The following is an 18,601-nucleotide window of genomic DNA, read 5'->3' as shown; positions in this document are numbered from 1 at the left end:
TTAAGGACCACACAGATATTGAATGAAGAAACCCGCTGTCGCCACTTCATGGACTACTCTTTTCGATTAGCAGCAAGGGATATTTTATATGCACCATCCCATAGGCAGGATAGCATATACCACGGCCTTTGATGTACCAGTCGTGGTGCATTGGCTGGAGCGAGAAATAGCCCAATGGGCCCACCGACGAGGATCGACCCCAAGCGAGCGCTTTACCACTGGGCTACGTCTCGCCCTCCAAAAGAAGAAGAAAGAACAAACAAGCCATGGAGATTTGATCTTATGACCCAAGCAACTCGGGCGACCGCTCAAACGACTGAGCTAGATCTTGTCCCAGTGGTTAAAGTTAAAGTTTTCATGTGTTTAACGACACCATTAGAGCATATTGATTTATTAATCATCAGCTACTGGATGTCAAACATTTGTTAATTCTGACAGTCTTATGCCCGGCGCAGACGAGTGTTTTTTAACGCATGCGTCTGCGTTAAAAAACGCACTCAACGCAGACGGATGCGTCTTGTGTGCGCCTACCTGCGATGCGTTCCTGCGATCCACTGACGATTTCTTTTATTAATTAATTTATTTATACTTTACTCTAGGAAAAATAACAAAGATTAAATGTAATTTATCAATACATTTTAAAACATAATAAACTTTATTTAAAACATTATGTACAATATACTATTACGATATAAATCGTTCATATTTCATAATTGTTTGTTTTAATTATTATTATTAGGTATAGTACAATGAATGCAATAATTTATATTTTTTAATTTCATCTATTTAGAAATGTCATTAATTACACATGCCTAGTCTTTGTTTCAAAGATGAGCAGTTGCAAATTATTTGTGTTGAAACATTTACATGTTAGTCATTTTTAATGGTCGGGTCTGTTTTCACAGTTCTATTCATCGCTGAAACCAATAATTGTTAATTTCGTTCTATACAGATATACAGACAGATTATTGGTCAATATAAAAATGTGAACGCAACGCAGACGCAAGTAGGCTCACACGTGCGTTTTTAGACGGATGCGGCAGGAGACGGATGCGTTTGTGCGTCTAAAATCAAACATGTTTGATATTTGAAAAATCGACGCAGCGCTAAAAAACGCAACGCAGAGGGGGTCGCATACGATGCGTTTTTTAACGCAAGACGCATGCGTTAAAAAACGCTCGTCTGCGCCGGGCATTAGAGAGGAAACATGCTACATTGTTCCATTAGTAGAAAGGGATATTTCATAAGTAGCATACCACAGATAGGATTGCACATACCGTAGCCTTTGATATGCCAGTCGTGATTCACTGGCTGGAACGAAAAACAATTTGTTTTAAAGTTTGTTTTGCTTAACGACACCACTACAGCACATTAATTTATTAATCATCGGCTATTGGATGTCAAGCATGGTCATTTTTGACAGTCGTAGAGAGGAAACTCAACATTTTTTCATTAGTAGCAAGGGATCTTTTATATGCACCATCCCACAAACATGATAGCTCATACCATGGCCTTTAATATACCCGTCGTGGTGCACTGGCTGGAACGAGAAATAGTCCAATGGGCCCACCGACGGGGATCGATCCTAGACCAACCACGCATCAGGCGAGCGCTTTAGCACTGGGCTACGTCACGCCTCTGGATGGAATGAAACATAACCGCTTGATCAATGGGCTGCTATGGCATTGGGTTCCGCTCTTTCAGATGCTTGGTTCGCATTCCAAGGCCGACTGCCACTTAGTGGGAAGATGTAAAATCGGACTACAGGCTGGTAGGTACAGGGTTCGCAGCCCGGTACCGGCTCCAACCCAGAGCGAGTTCTTAAGGGCTCAATTAGTAGGTGTAAGGCCACTACACCCTCTTCTCTCTCACGAACCAATAATCAACTAACAACTAACCCACTGTCCTGGACAGACAGCATTTATAGCTGAGGTATGTGTCCAGGACAGTGTGCTTGAACCTTAATTGGATATAAGCATGAAAATAAGTTGAAATTAAAAAAATTAAAAGCTATGATTGGGTAGGCAAAGATTCCCGCTCTAATAATACAACAGTTATCCTATATTTGACGCTAAATACCATTACATTGATAATGTTCGAGTTCGCCGATGACAAATAATTCACATACATGTATCATCCACTAATACACACACTATATAAAGAAACTCGACAGAACCCCCTTTCAATAATGTTCCTACATGGCTGAACACGCTTTGTACCGGTGTAGTGGTCTTACGCCATCCCATCGAGTCGTTAAAACTCGCTCTGGGTGGGAGCCGGTACCGGGCTACGAACCCTGTACCTACCAGCCTTATGACCGATGGCTTAAGCACGGCACCAACGAGGTCGGTATTCCGATATTAAAAACACTGAATACTCGCGACCTTAGGGGAGACAACCACCGTAGCTCGCTGTCATCTTAAGACAACTGAGTTGTCTTTTAGGACTACACATGCATTTTGCACAGTCATGAACTTCTGGGCCCGGTTTAATGAACATGGTTATAAGCTGTGACAACAAAAGCCTGTACTATCCATTGCGTGGTTACAGCCGTGCGCACGTAACAAAGTTATGACAACTCCGCGGTTTTGCGACCACGATACCAATATTGCTCAATGTCTCAAATGGGATGGCGCAAGCCAGACTATATTTAGCTATCTTTAAGTTTTTATAAAAATAAAAATCGGATTTCTCCCCCCCCCCCCCCCCCCCCCCCCCCCAGCTACTGCCCTGGCATGCTGAAAAACCGCAATCTGGCTCAGCTTGCAATAGCGAACAACAGTTATACCTGGTGGGCAGGTATTATAAAGTACGTCCATCAATGTGCTGTCGATGTTTGATGTAACCTCTTCATTGTTCGCAAACATTGCAGTTTATGTTGTCATAGTATGATACCAAGGCTAGCGATGTTGTCAGTGGCATTATAACCGCTCCATTAAACCGGGCCCTGGATGGTACGGGAAATAACCACGTGTATCGGCCTGCCGAGTGGTTAAACCATCAAAGTTAAGACTGGTAGGTACTGGGATCATATCCCACTCAGAGCGAGTTTAACGACTCGATTGGTAAGACCATTACACAGACTTTTCTCTCACTAACAACTACGACAGACACACAGACACACACGTACATACACGTACACACACACACACACACACACACACACACACATACAGTCGAGACTTGTCTAACAGCCACCTGCATATAGCAGCTACCTGTCCATAACAGCCACCATTTATCTCGCCCGATGCATTTTCTTCTTTATTTGACCTGTATATAACAGCCGCCTGTCCCTTGCGGCCAGCGGCCACTATTTTTTGACCAAAATGAACCGTTGAACCGTCTAGCCCCCCCCCCCCCCCCCCCAATAATTCTGAATAGAAAATACTGGTAGTAAATCTTAAGGCAGAGATGAATTTTACTTGTAGAATACAGGAGATTGCATTTCTCGACATCTAGTTTTAAAAATTTTACGGGGAAGCATACCCCCCGAACCCACTAGAAACTTTGCGTTGCGCCCTCGATCTCAGTCACCCCCCCCCCCCCTCCAATGTCTACCTGCTTCCGCCGTGCCTGGTCATTGTCCCTTCCACCGTATATAACAGGATCTACTAGGGTGTAGATTTGAATGGATGTTCTCAACCCCACCGCCCAAAAACCATAAATCATGAATATGCGAGTGTTGATATAATTTCTTATATATTTTCAATTTCCACCAAATATGTTGAGGGCATGCGACCTCTGCGCACACTGGCAATGCCAATGTGTGTGGGGGATTTTTTTGGGAGGTGGGGGTGGATGGGGTCATACTTTTTTCTTTCTTTCTTTCAGAGGAAACCCGCTACATTTGTCCATTAGCAGCAAGGGTTTTTTATATGCACTTTCCCAAAGACAGGACAGCAGAACATACCACGGCCTATGATATACCAGTCGTGGGGCACTGGTTGGGATGATTAAAAAAAAAGAGAAAAAAAGAGAGAATGGATCCACCGTGAAGGTTCGATCCTGTGACCAAATTACCCCCATGAAAGCGCTCTACAGACTGAGTTAGAACTCAGCAGGACCAAGGCCGATGGCTCAATCACTACGACATTTATAAATATAAACAAAACAGATGTACTTACGAATATTTTATTCTATAAAATTGTTTTAATTCACCGCGTATTGTGACCAGCACAAATATTCCTCTGAAGTGGATAAATCAATTTCCGTTTAGCAGCCATAGTGGGGAAGGCCTGGAAATAAAAAAGAAAGAAATTTCTGTAATAATCCATTAAATTTTGTTCAATGATTCTTTCTTTCATTCGTCTCTTCACTCGTTCCTTCCTTCCTTCGTTCCTTTCCTCCCTTCCTCGCTCTTTCATCCATTCATTCATTCATTCATTCGTTCAGTTAGTCAATTTATTTGTTGATATTATTAGCAATTTCTCCTCTTTATATAAAGAAGTAGTTTTCCCCTAGCTTGTTTTAGCATGGTGCAGCACCATGCCTCAACAGTAGCACCATCTTGCCTCAATCAGTGCCATGCTGCCCTGAGATTAAACAAGCCTTTTTCAGTAATTAATTAAATTGCCTTTATAAAACATCCCAAAAGGTATTATTAATTAATAAAATATGTCTTTTATATCTTTTGCCATTCATTTATTAAAGCAAGCAAATAAATTACATTAATGTTTCTTTTAATTTTTTTTTTTTTTTGTATTTTAAATGAAAAACAAGCGCCCCCAAAATGGTGAAAATGCCCATAAAGTGTTTGGTCTACCATGCCTTGCCTGATTTCTAGGGAAATCACTATAGAAGATTATATCACACTGGACCTAGCCGTGATGTCCGTGTCCGTGTCCGTGTCCGTGTCCGTGTCCTCCATGACCATGACCTCCGTGTCCGTGAACTCCGTGACCATGACCTCCGTGTCCTCCATGACCATGACCTCCGTGTCCGTGACCTCCGTGACCATGACCCCCGTGTCCGTGACCGTGACCTCCATGTCCATGACCCCCATAACCATGACCTCCGTGACCACCGTGTCCATGACCACCATGACCATGACTATATGTTTCTTGAACGCATACGAGCAACACTATGGCTGAAAAATACAATTTCATAAAACTAAAGAAACATGGCATAGCCCAGTGGTACAGCGCTCGCTTGATGCGCTGTCGGTTTGGGATCGATCCCCGTCAGTATGCCCATTGCGCTATTTCTCGCTCCAGCCAGTGCACCACGACTGGTATATCAAAGACCTGTCTATGGGATGGTGCATATAAAAGATCCCTTGCTGCTAATCGAAAAGAGTAGCTCATGAAGTGGCGACACCGGGTTTCCTCTCCGTTAGATACCATTTGTCTTAGGAACTTGTTGTTTAAAAACGCCTTCTGTCGTTAGATATATTTTGAAACAATTCGTTGGATTTAAGCTAAATAATATTCAAAGGCCACTCATGTAGCATTATCTATATCATACCGGGAGCTGGACGCAGCACAGTGGTAAAGCGCTCGCCTGATGCGCGGTCGGTCAAGGATCGATCCCCGTCGGGGGACCTATTGGGCTATTTCTCGTTCCAGCCAGTGCTCCACAACTGGTGTAACAAAGACAGTGGTGTGTACTATCCTGTCTGTGGGATGGTGGATATAAAATACCCCTTGCTGCTAATCAAAAAGAGTAGCCCATAAAGTGGCGACAGCGGGTTTCCTCTCTCAATATCTGTGTGGTCCTTAACCATATATATCTGACGCCATATAACCGTAAATAAAATGTGTTGAGTGCGTCGTTAAATAAAACATTTCCTTCCTTCATAGAATACAGATGACTGCACGACTTGTCTTATACATGTCCTTTCTTTACACAATATAAACAGTGCAGGAAGGATGAAATAGTCTTGTGTCATGCTCGCATCGGTGATGCCTACTTAACCAATTCATTTATCTTGAAGACAGATCGTCCACCTCAGTGTGAGCACTGTCAGTGTCGTTTAACGGTACGCCACATTTTGATGGAGTGCACTCATTGTAAAGAAAGAAGAAAAGATATATTTGATTAACGAAATGTGATGGAATGATTTCGATTCTATCCAGAACTTTTATTACAATATTTACGTGATACTGACTTTTATTACAATATTTACGTGATACTGACTTTTATTACAATATTTACGTGATACTGACTTTTATTATAAAATTAAATTTTACCTATCTGTGATATTGGTATTTTTTGCACAGTTCTTTACACTGTTTTAATTTAACTGTTGAATTTTTATATTGATGTTGCTCATCACTTTCATTTTGCATGTATTTTTCGTGCTGGGTTGTCGTTAAACATTCATTCTTTAAACAAAGAATGAGTAGAAGTTTGTTTTGGTTAACGACACCACTAGATCACATGATTTATTAATCATCGGCTATTGAATGTCAAACATTTGGTAATTTTGACATATAGTCTTAGAGAGGAAACCTGTTACATTTTTCCATTACTAGCAAGGGATCTTTTATATGCACAACTCCATAGACAGAATAGCACACACCACAGCCTTTGATGTACCAGTCGTGGCGCTCTGGCTACAAAGAATGAATGAAACAAAATAATGTTTCTTGACGGATGTCAACGGTTTAAATATCAGTGAAAAAAAATGTCAACAGTCAAAATGTCTACTATTAAAATGGTACCCAGGTCAAATTGTCAACTTTCAGATTATACACTTGTTTGAAAAATGATTTTTTTTTAAAGATCAGAAAACGTTCTATTGTATAACCTTTCATTTGACCAATCAAAACTCTGCTTTCATACATTTGACAGTACTAAATTCATATACGATTTTCTGAATAAGGTGATGGAGTGAACATGAGTGATGGAGTTTTTGTAGTGTCAATAACTCTTTTTTTTAAAAATCAAAGACAAGTGTACAACCAACAATGTTGTATCTTTTAATTCAAAATTAACTAATTATTAATGAGCAAGGAACTTAATTTTCAACCATTGAGATTTTTTCAATCTCGTAACAATTTCCAACTTAGGAAAAGTATTTCCCATGATAATCCACACGCACACACACGTACACATAGGTTGATATTTTGAACCATATACCACATTGATAGTAGACATTTTGTCCAGTGACATACTGACCATTGATATTTTGTCCGTTGACATTTTATCCATTTACATATTGACCATTGACATTATTCCGTTGACATTCTGCCTGCACACTGTATTCTATTACAGAGTACATGTACTTTATTCAAGTGCATTTGAATGAAGTTTCAAACTTATTGAATGAATCAGTAACTGGAGTTAATATACACTGTGACCTAAAACAAATATGAAAGAAATTACTTTTGGTACCAAAATGTTCCATAAAAATATCCAAACAACTAATAAATTGATTTAGAATAAAGCCGCCATTTTCGGATAAAAAAGAGCGATTTTACGACTCTTTGTTTTATTTTGCTCTATATGCTACCTTTAAAATATAATACCAAGGATTTTGTATTTGTTTAAATCTGCACAGCTTTAAATTTTAAAGAAACTTGTTTATTTTGTGAAAATTTGGAAATAGCATGTTTTAGAACAATACTCTAGAAGCTGAATTATGGAATGCATGTACTGTTATATGTCATCAGTTCAACTTTGGCTATAAGTCCGCCATATTAAATTCAAGATGGCGGCCATTGTTACTGAAAAATATAGATAACTTTGACTCAGCCTGGTGTTTTCAGTATATTAAAGAAAACAAATGTCATAACTGACTGGCCATGTTTCAACCAAGCTATTTTATAATAGTTATTTACTTCGAAAGCGCCATATTTAGACGGGTTTTTTTAACTTTGAATAGACAGGAGAATTACCAAATGCTTGACATTTAATAGCTGGTGATTAAAGGGACTTTCCCGAGTTTGCTACATTGTAAAATGTTTCCGAATAACAAAATATTTCTACGATTAAACTTACAAATTAAATATATTTTCTGCTTTAGAATATCAGTGTCTGTATATTCAATGTGTTTCTGGTCGTCTTAATATTTGTAACAAGTCCTATCTGGATTTTATCTTTTATTTTAGGAACTAAAATGAAATTTAATTTAGTACAAATATTAGAACGATCAGAAACACGTTTAAGATACAGCCACTATGTTTTCTTAAGAAAAATATATTTGATATGTAATTACAATCGTTAAAAAAGTCTTTGTTAGTCGATAAAATCTAAAAAATTGCAGCAAACTCAGGAATGTCCCTTTAATACATCACAGATCTCTAGTGATGTCGTGTTAAACAAAACAAATAAACTGTTTGTATGGACAGACCATGGATTGGACATTTGTCATGATTTGATCGATTACACGGTAAAAATATTGTATAAGAAAGTCACGAAATATTACATCATAACTTGCAGTTTAAGGCGAAAGATGTCCATTATTCTGGATACTCTTTTGTCATACCATAATGAGTTTGACGATTTTTCCGAGAACGAATGTCCTGGAAATGATTCATGTAGATGTCGTTTGCTAATCGAATCTGATATGCGTCAGTTGGTAGTGCCCACTAACAAATTTGATTGCAGTGAATGATGGATACAAATTTTGGTACAAGATAAGGGTTTTTTTCGCGAGCCAAATGGTACAATGTGTAATTTTTTATTTATCTCGGCTGGAACATTTGCTCAACATACGGACTTTCCAACTCAAACCAGCATCTAGCAATCTATGATGTATGTTTCCATATTAACAGCCAAATGTTTGCTGCTTTTTGACGTACTATATCACAAGATAATTTAGTCGTGTTCTGAAGGCCTAATAGATAAGATGGCTCTTAACATGATGAATTGCAAGTATGTTAACAATAGCATTTTGTGTTAATCATTATGAATCCTTTTGGTTCTGTTATACTTCCTACATAATCCCACATTATACACATATTTACACGAGCTGTTTTGACGGGATGCATTCGATTCGTCCACAGGACAATTCGTCCACTGAAAATTCGTCCACTGAGGAACTCGAGACGATTCGTCCACTACACAAAATCAGTTCCGGACGATTCGTCCGCTGGGTTTTTATTTCCCCAGTCATTTCGTCCACGGCCTAAATAATGTGTACTACATGTACGTGGGGGCTAATAAATTATTAGATATATTTTACCCCGTATTTTTTTTGCTGTGTCATAAATTTACAAAGGTGAAAATAAATTATATTGCATTAGATTACGCTTGGTAGATGTTTTTGTAACAATTCTCTGCAGACATAATTCTTTGGTGTTTCTATTTATTCGGTTATTATTTGTTTCTATAATGTACGCCTTTCACGCTACATGTCGTAGGATGTTTTTAGTACAATATGCCCAGGAAAGATAATCTTTAGCCCTTCCCTTTCAACTTGTTTAGTTTCTGTTTGCTTTACTAATTAAGTGTACAGGTGTACTCTATTGTGATATCGTGAAGTAATTAGTGAGGTTACAGCACGCTCAGGGGTGTATGGACGGATGCAACGGCTGAAGCATAGGACCCGGCAGGGAGAATTCTTTGCCATTTGGAGACGCTACACCAATGACGAAATTACTGCCAAAGAATTGATTCGTGCTGTTGCGAGATTATCCATTCATTAGTCGGCTGACTGTTGGACGTTTCTCTTCCAGTGATATTTGAATGGATAATCTCCTACAGTGATTTGTGCAGTTAACAACAACGAAATACCGTTCATCGATTCTACACTGATTTAATTGACCAAAAACATTCGCTTGTGCATTTCTACTACTGTCAAATATGTCAAATATGTTAACTTTTGAATGACATTTGTTGTTTTGTTTAATTGTTTTTTAATGTACATTTAATTAAATTGGAATTGAAGACAAGTTTTTATTTTATTTCGAGGTTATTAGGCATATGGAGATAACGTGACGAGGGAGGGTACAGTGGATAGAATTTACGCCATTTAAGGAGAACATGACGGGGGGGGGGGGGGTAATAAAATCTTCCGACGCGGAGGCTTGCATTACCTTTTTTTCCACGTAAGAGGCTAAATCCGGGGTGGGCGTGCCTGAACCCTTGTGGATATGGGCACGTAAATAGAGTTCCCATCCCTATCCCTATTTACCACATCGTGTACGAGCGAGTGGACGAATCGTCCATGGGCGAATCATCCACATGATAATGAATATAAACAGTTAACAAAAACTGGATAGTAATGTTGAATTCTAACTCTATTTTACTTTTTTGGTTATAGTATACCACAAAATAATGTTAAGAAACGATTACAATGTCAAAGAAATAATTATGAATATGTTTGAAAAAAATGCAGTCATCGAGTGGACGAATTGTCCGAGGTAAGTGGACGAATCGTCCGTGGATTAATCGTCCGGTGGACAAATTGTCTGTGGACGAATCGTCCGGTGGACGAATTGTCCGGTGGACGAATTGTCCAGTGGACGAACCGTCTGGAAAGCGTTTTGACCAACATACGTTATCTATAGTGTTTGCGTTGCTTCTGTGGTTCCTACATAATTTAGATGAGGTTCAGACCAGATGCTCCAGTTATAGAACAAGAGTATATGTTTATATCTGATACTGTGAGTGCATGAAAATGTACATTTTACAATACCAAAAGGAATGCATGACAAATTATTAATTAAAATGATCGTTCAATATGGCGACGACGCAAGACATATTCAAAGTATTTCAAGTTGATCTTCGTCTTGATGAATGTTCCGTTATGATATGAATTAAATTCTGTAAGAATATGAAACAGGACCACGCCGACAACATTGAATACAAAATTTGTTTTACATACCCAAGGTACAGAACCAAATCACATATTTTTTTCTATGAGTATTGAAAACATCCAAATAGGTCTTATCAATAATGTTGTGCTTCCCACGGGCTGTCTGGGTGGCAGCTGGTATGGGGAAGGAAACGTTTTATTTAACGACGCACATTTTACATAACGGTTATATGGCGTCAGATATATGGTTAAGGACCACACAGATATTGAAAGAGAAAATCCTCTGTCGCCACTTCATGGGCTACTCTTTTCGATTAGCAGCAAGGGATATTTTACATGCACCATCCCACAGACAGGATAGTACATGCCACAGTCTTTGTTACACCAGTTGTGGAGCACTGGCTGGAACGAAAAATAGCCTAATGGGTCCACCGACGGGGATCGATCCTAGACCGACCGCGCATCAAGCGAACGCTTTACCACTGGGCTACGTCCCGCCCCTCTGGTATGGGGATGCGATATTTATACAATCTGATTAAAATTACTATTATATAGCCCAGAGGAGATGATTTTAATCTGATTGGATATTTATATAAACATAAAAACAGATGCAGTTAAGAATATTTTATTTGATAAAAAGTGTTTTAATTCACCACGTATTGCGACCAGCACAAATAACATCCTGGGGCTGATAACTTTGTTATTTCACAACTTCCGTTTAGCAGCCATAGTAGGAAACCTGGAAAAAAAGTTCGAAAGTTATATATGTAACTCATTTGTTCTATCATTCTTTCTTTCATTCGTTCCTTCCATCGCCCCATTGATTCCTTCCATCATTCATTCATTCATTCATTCATTCAGTCAATTTATTTGTAAATATTATTAGCAATTTCTACGTTTTACATAGAAGATAATTATGTTAATGTAACCTGTGTGTATCTCTATACTCGTAAGTATCACACTGGAACCTAGCCGTGATGTCCGTGTCCGCCATGTCCGTGACCGCTATGACCATGACCGCCGTGACCGTGACCGCCATGTCCGTGACCTCCATGGCCATGACCCCCGTGTCTGTGACCATGACCTCCGTGACCATGACCTCCGTGACCATGACCTCTGTGACCTCCGTGTCCATGACCACCGTGACCGTAACTTTTTGTTTCATGAACGCATACCAGCAACACTATGACTGAAAGATACAATTTGAAAACAAAAACAAAAACAAAAAACAACTTTAAAACAATTAAATTATTTTAAATAATAATAATAATAATAATAATAATAATAATTATGATAAAAAAACAAACAAAAAACCTACAAAAACGCCCACCCCACAGAAACCCCCCCACCAAAAAAAACACTGCTACAACAACAACAACAACAACAAAAAAAGCCCACCCAAAAAGAAGGTGGTGGTGGAGCCAACACCACCACCATCACCAAACAAAAATAATTATCTGGCAGAGTCCAAGTTTAGAGTGCTCCGAACTTAAAACATAATATTTAATATTAATTTCCCTTACACTCATGTGTGACAATAACGATATTACACATGTTTAAAATAAATCAATTTAAAGACATCCGATTAGCGCTGATGTCAAAGCCACTCCGACTAAAATTGCAAGTGTGAATCTGCCGTACACACCACTTATGTAGTTGGAAAAAGAAGTTCTTAGGTTTTTTTCTTTTTTCTCCTTTTCTTTTCGATTTTACGATATGTAAGAAACAGCTAGTGCAATACTACACGCGGTTCCGTTAGATACCATTTGTCTTAAAACTCGTTGTTTAAAAACGCCTTTGCTCGTTATAGATGCATTTGGAAACAACTCGTTTTATTTAATGTAAATCTAAAGGTCACTCGTGTAATATTATCTATGGTATACCGTCATTGGTGATATATTATATGACACTGAACTGATTGTCATGAATGATTATGTTATTATTTACTAGTCTCAGTATACTAAATATTTTGTTTGATAGCAAAATTAATGTCAGATTTAATGCCCAGCCACCGTTCTTTAAAAGTGCAGTAAAATAAAGAAAACTGTATTAAATTAATGCAAAGTCATTTATGCAAAGTGCATTTATGCAACTTGCCAACAAAATCTTTTTTTAAAATATGATTTAAATAAATAAATCAGTAAATAATAAATAAAATAAAATAAAATTTAAGTACATTGTAAATTAATAGAACAAATAAATAAATAAATAAAACCTTACCAGTAAGGAGTAAACAGAGAATGCTGAAGTGTTTCATACTGCAGTTTTGTCGTCTGCTTGGACTGTAGGCCGACTATCAGCGAAATTATCTTGTTCATTAATGAAAATAATTTAAACCAGTCAGACTTATATACCTTGGTTTTCTGGGTGTTATCATATTAATATTAATATTTAATAGGCTTACAGTCTTTGTCTTAACCAACAATACCACTCGCAGCAACCGTTCAAAAATGCGGATAATAATTGTAGCTGGATTGTTTGATGTTCACGGTAAGACGTGACGTCATATCACAGAGAGCATGACCACGTGTCTGTGCTCACACTGGGATGTCTGTGTTCTGTCTCTAGGTGCACATCATGCTCAAACCAACATCGACGACGCAGTGGTTATGTAAGTCTGTTAGGGGCGAAATTACGAAGCCTGTTTAAAAAAAACAACGATATATACATTTCTATACAACATTAGTGGCTATAGCACTTCTTTTGATATCGGTAAGCCCATGTAGGTGGGTTTTTTATGCATCTTTGTCTGCCCTGGGAAAACATACCCTGCAAAGGACAACCCCTTTTGTAGAGCTCTTTCCGCGAGGGTATTAGTTTAAAGGGACATACCCTAGTTTTTAAACACTAAGGTATATTTTTGACTATTATAGCCGTTTTTGATAACTGAAATCACACTTCACTTAGATTTTATGATTTAGATTATCAATTTCCATACATTCGAAGTGTTTTTGGTCATCCTGGTGGTTTTAATATCACAAAATGCATTTCTCATATTTTTAAAAACGCACGTGCGTCTGAGAAGACACAGTTATGGAGTCGAGTTTTAGTCCTTTTTTAGAGGGTATTTCACCATTTGAAAGTCATAGACTCATGTTTCACTCAATTGTAACTTTATCCAAATGTGTTTCAGGTTTGTAGATTAATTAAACTTAGTGTTAATTTTCACAGGTTGAAACTAGGGTCTAACCCTTTAAACACGTGTAAGACAAAAACACGCTTTGTAAATTCGTTTAAACACACCCACTAAACCTAGCCGGAGTACACCAATATTACACAAACAGCATTACATTTGAATGGGGTGAACTACCGCAGAAAGGTCTTCAATGGTAACACAAATGAGAAGATAACTGTGATCTGTGTTTAAGCATTGTAATACCTTCTGTACGATGTTCAGCCACTGGCCTGGTCAGATACTGGACGTGGGATGGACGTGCCCGAACCTCTTGGACATAGGCATGTTAATAAAGTAACAGTAACAGCATTGTAAATATGTATATAGTTACGTCGTGTAAGATATAAAACACGCTTTGTAAGTTCGGCCCTTATTGTTTAACGACACTATTTGAGCACATTAATTAATTAATCATCGGCCACTGGATGTCAAACATTTGGTAATTCTTTCAGGGGAAACCCGCTCCATTTTCTTTTCATTACCTGCAATGGATATTTTATATGCACTTCCCCACAGACAGGGTATCACATGCCACCGCCTCAGACCTTTTGAACCTTTCGGTTATGTAAAATGAAAAGAATACCTGCGACCGACTGAAACTCGCGAGTTTAGGGGAGATAACCACTGTTGTTCGCTGTTAACTTAAGATAACGGAGTTGTCTTTATATTATGAAGATACATACATGCATTGCACATAAAAAAGAGTTAGTTTTATTTAACGACGCCACTAGAGCACATTGATTTTTTTATCTTATCATCGGCTATTGGACGTCAAACATATGGTCATTCTGACACTAGCTTTTTTAGAGGAAACCCGCTGTCGCCACATAGGCTACTCTTTTACGACAGGCAGCAAGGGATCTTTTATTTGCGCTTCCCACAGGCAGGACAGCACAAACCATGACCTTTGTTGAACCAGTTATGGATCACTGGTCGGTGCAAGTGGTTTACACCTACCCACTGAGCCTTGCGGAGCACTCACTCAGGGTTTGGAGTCGGTATCTGGATTAAAAATCCCATGCCTCGACTGGGATCCGAACCCAGTACCTAGCAGCCTGTAGACTGATGGCCTAACCACGACGCCACGAGGCCGGTCTACATTGCACATATTCATTGACTTCTAGGAAATAACCATATATTATATATGACTCAGTTTGGGTGGTGTAGTGGATAAGCCCCTGGACTTAAAGCTGGTAATTACTGGGTTCGTATCACACCCAGAGTGAATTTAACAACTCAGTTTGGGTGGTGTAGTGGGCAAGCCCCTGGACTTAAAGCTGGTAATTACTGGGTTCGTATCACACCCAGAGTGAATTTAACAACTCAGTGGGTAGGTGTAAGGACACTACACCGACTTTTCGCTCACTTACCACTAAACTGGATGCACACGCACACAAGCATGCGCACGCACACGCACACACGTGTACACCTGTAGTAGTGTTGGTATAAAGTGCTCCTACTGGCAGTAGCTAGTGGGAATTTCCCTATTAGCTCAGTTGGTAGAACGCTGGTTGATTTTTCTGTTACATTTTGTAGCCAACGTAGGCAGTGGGTGTGTTCTTAACACAAGAATAGAATTATAGCTCAGTCAGGACCCGTAACAGTTCAACTGCCCGTGGCCCACTGCTCCGGAGCATAGTTACACCAAAGGGGGTGAGTATTTAGTAGTGTTAGTGTAAAGTGCTTCTGTTGGCAGTAGGTATTTACAGACAGTAAGTACACCCTACCTCGCCATTTAAGTGGAGGTATCACTCCCGCTTCATCACATCCATTAGACTAATTTAAGGAGAGTAAGTTTTTATCTCACCTAAGGATGTAGATTTATATCACTATGGTAGCATCTTAAATGGTTGCCCGTAATTTAAGTCAGAGCAGCAACTAATCACCGCACTCGTGTTGTTTTCATGGCGAAGTATGGTACATAGTACGGACTTTAATGCAGCAGCCATTACATTGGCACTTGATGGGAAAGAAAGCCAGAGAGAGAGAGAGAGAGAGAGAGAGAGAGAGAGAGAGAGAGAGAGAGAGAGAGAGAGAGAGAGAGAGAGAGAGAGAGAGAGAGAGAGAGAGAGAGAGAGAGAGAGAGAGAGAGAGAGAGAGAGAGAGAGAGAGAGAGAGAGAGCGCTAGCTAGCTCGCTCTCCCCTTCCAGTTTCAGGTGCGCTTTTTAATGACTTTGTTTTTTCATAATTCATCATCCACAATAATGAACATAAAATTGGTCTTAAAATTCATCTACGAGTATCTTTGTTTGAAAAGTTTCCACGGAGAATGCCCGCAGAAAACTCTACAGATCTCACTCACTTTACTTGGGAAATTCGGCTATTCGTCTTTAACAAACTTAAATTGCCCCTTTTAGAAAATCTTGGATCTGTCCCTCTGATCGATTCTACAACCGTGCGTATCTCAGGCATTCACTCTACCACTGTGCTACACCCCACCAGAGACACTAAAACTACAGATCAGAATTACCAAAGGTCCGACATCCAATAGCCCAGTGTTTCTGCCAGAAATAAATTTTGGGGTATGGCGCTATGGAATTGAATGCAACCAGCCAAAAGGGAGTTGGGGGGGGGGGGGGGGGGGGGTCTCCCCAGAAGGAAAATGGGTTGGGGGGGTGGGGAGGGGGGGGGGTGGGGGGGGTTAATTTTAGGATTAGGGTTAAGAAAATCATACAGTAATGATAAGAGTACGGTAATTAATTTTGTCTAAAGGTCAACTTGAAAAAAATAAATCTGCAAAAACATTTGGGTATGGCGCCATACCCGTTTTACCCTCTGGCAGAAACCCTGAATTAGCAGATGATTAATAAATCGATGTGATCTAGTGGTGTCATTAAACAAAATAAACTTTAAATTTTACTTTTCAACCTTGAGGATCACTTCATGATCGCTGTTTTTCAGCGTGGTGCAGAGGTGGCAACATTCTCATGGGTTTCCTTGAGAATGGCAAACATTTAGTAATTTTGATATACAGTTTTAGAGAGAATACACGCTACATTTAACAGGGGATCTTTTATATGCACCAATCCAGACAATATAGCACATACCATGCCCTTTGAAATACCAGTCATGATGCACTGGCTAGATCGAGAAATATCTCAATGTGCCCACGGACTGGGATCAATCCCTAGTTTTATGTTGATAATTACAGGTAGGTGCAGTATTGGATTGACATTCTACAAGTCACTGTATGTCGGAAAAGCACTATACCACTGTGCTAACCCCCTCTCCAACCCCCAGTCAATCAAATACACTAAAAATAATGACAGAACAATTGCTTTCTGATAATTTATTTGAAATATCAAATGCATTCCTTCTTTGACATCAAGATTGTAGAGAAAATAAAGGGGATTTTTTTTTCTTAAATAAATAACATAATAAAAAACCCCATCAACAAACAAGCATTACTTACAAAACACCAAGTGCTGTTTATAAATGATTCATAATTCAGGGAAAATATTTAAGATTAAGCTTAAAAACACTGTAACAATATTTTAATAAGTAATTGAATGTTATATTATACACAAGAATAATGTACAAGTTATCACAGAATTTTCCTGCATGCACCTCCATAAAGACTACTTCTGGTAAATGTAGTAACATTATTTACAACATAAAGCAGATTACAGCCTGCCTTGATAACAATAAAATAAACTGTAAATATTTCCTATACAAAACGAGAGGAGAGAGAGAGAGAGGAGAGAGAGAGAGAGAGAGAGAGAGAGAGAGAGGGAGGGGGGGGGGGGGGGGGGGAGAGAGAGACGGTGGTTACAAGGAGACAGTCACAAAGAGAGTCAGATTAGAGCCTGCCTTGGTAACAATCAAATAAACTGTAAACTCTCTACATAAAACGAGAGAGCAGAGACAGTCACAAAGAGAGACAATGATCAAGTGAGAAAGAGAGAAGAGAAGACACATACAGAATGACAGACACAGAAACGTTTTACATATTTGAAATATGCTGTGGCACAACTTATCGGAAGAGCACAACAAGCTTTAAAAGAACCATTTACTATATAACAATTTGGCAGAAAGAAAAAATCAATCAAATTTATGAAAGCAAATTTATGATTCTATCCTCTGAGATATAGGGCGCTGTATGACAACTAGTGTCACAATTAAATTTGTAGACCCCAACAAGCAATTTAAAAACAGCAATATTAATGTTATTAGTAACCTAATGCAATATTTCTGTATAAGCATCATATATACATTTCAATTTATTTTTTAAAATGCCCGAACAAGTTTAAAAAGCTAGATCCACAATCTTTTGCACAAGTACTACCCTTTCCCTAAACATTAACAATCTTTTACACATGCGCTACCCTTTCCCTAAACATTAACACATTTTTGCACCCTACTGTTTTTGTAAACATTAACAATCTTTTACACCCTACCCTTTCCCTAAATATTAACAATCTTTTGCACCCTACCCTTTTCCTAAACATTAACAATTCTAACACTAAACATGTGCGAGCAACATTTAGGGGGGTGGGGGTATCGTCAAGTTATGCTCTTCCTGAAAATATATTTTTAAAACCCCCAAACAATTGCTTTAGTGTGTGATGGCGGCAGGGTCGACACCCAAAACCCTCCCCACGTTTATGCGCCTGTAAACTCCCATCATATTTATACATCTGCACAGTATTCGATTCCTTGGCATGCTAAATTCTAGCACTAAAGCCCCAGTCACACTGTCCCGGTGTAGGACCACAGTAGACCCT

Source organism: Gigantopelta aegis, chromosome 8 (genome assembly GCF_016097555.1).
Source record: "Gigantopelta aegis isolate Gae_Host chromosome 8, Gae_host_genome, whole genome shotgun sequence".
In the NCBI taxonomy this organism is placed as follows: Eukaryota; Metazoa; Mollusca; class Gastropoda; order Neomphalida; family Peltospiridae; genus Gigantopelta; species Gigantopelta aegis.
Note: the sequence above shows the minus strand (reverse complement) of the source record.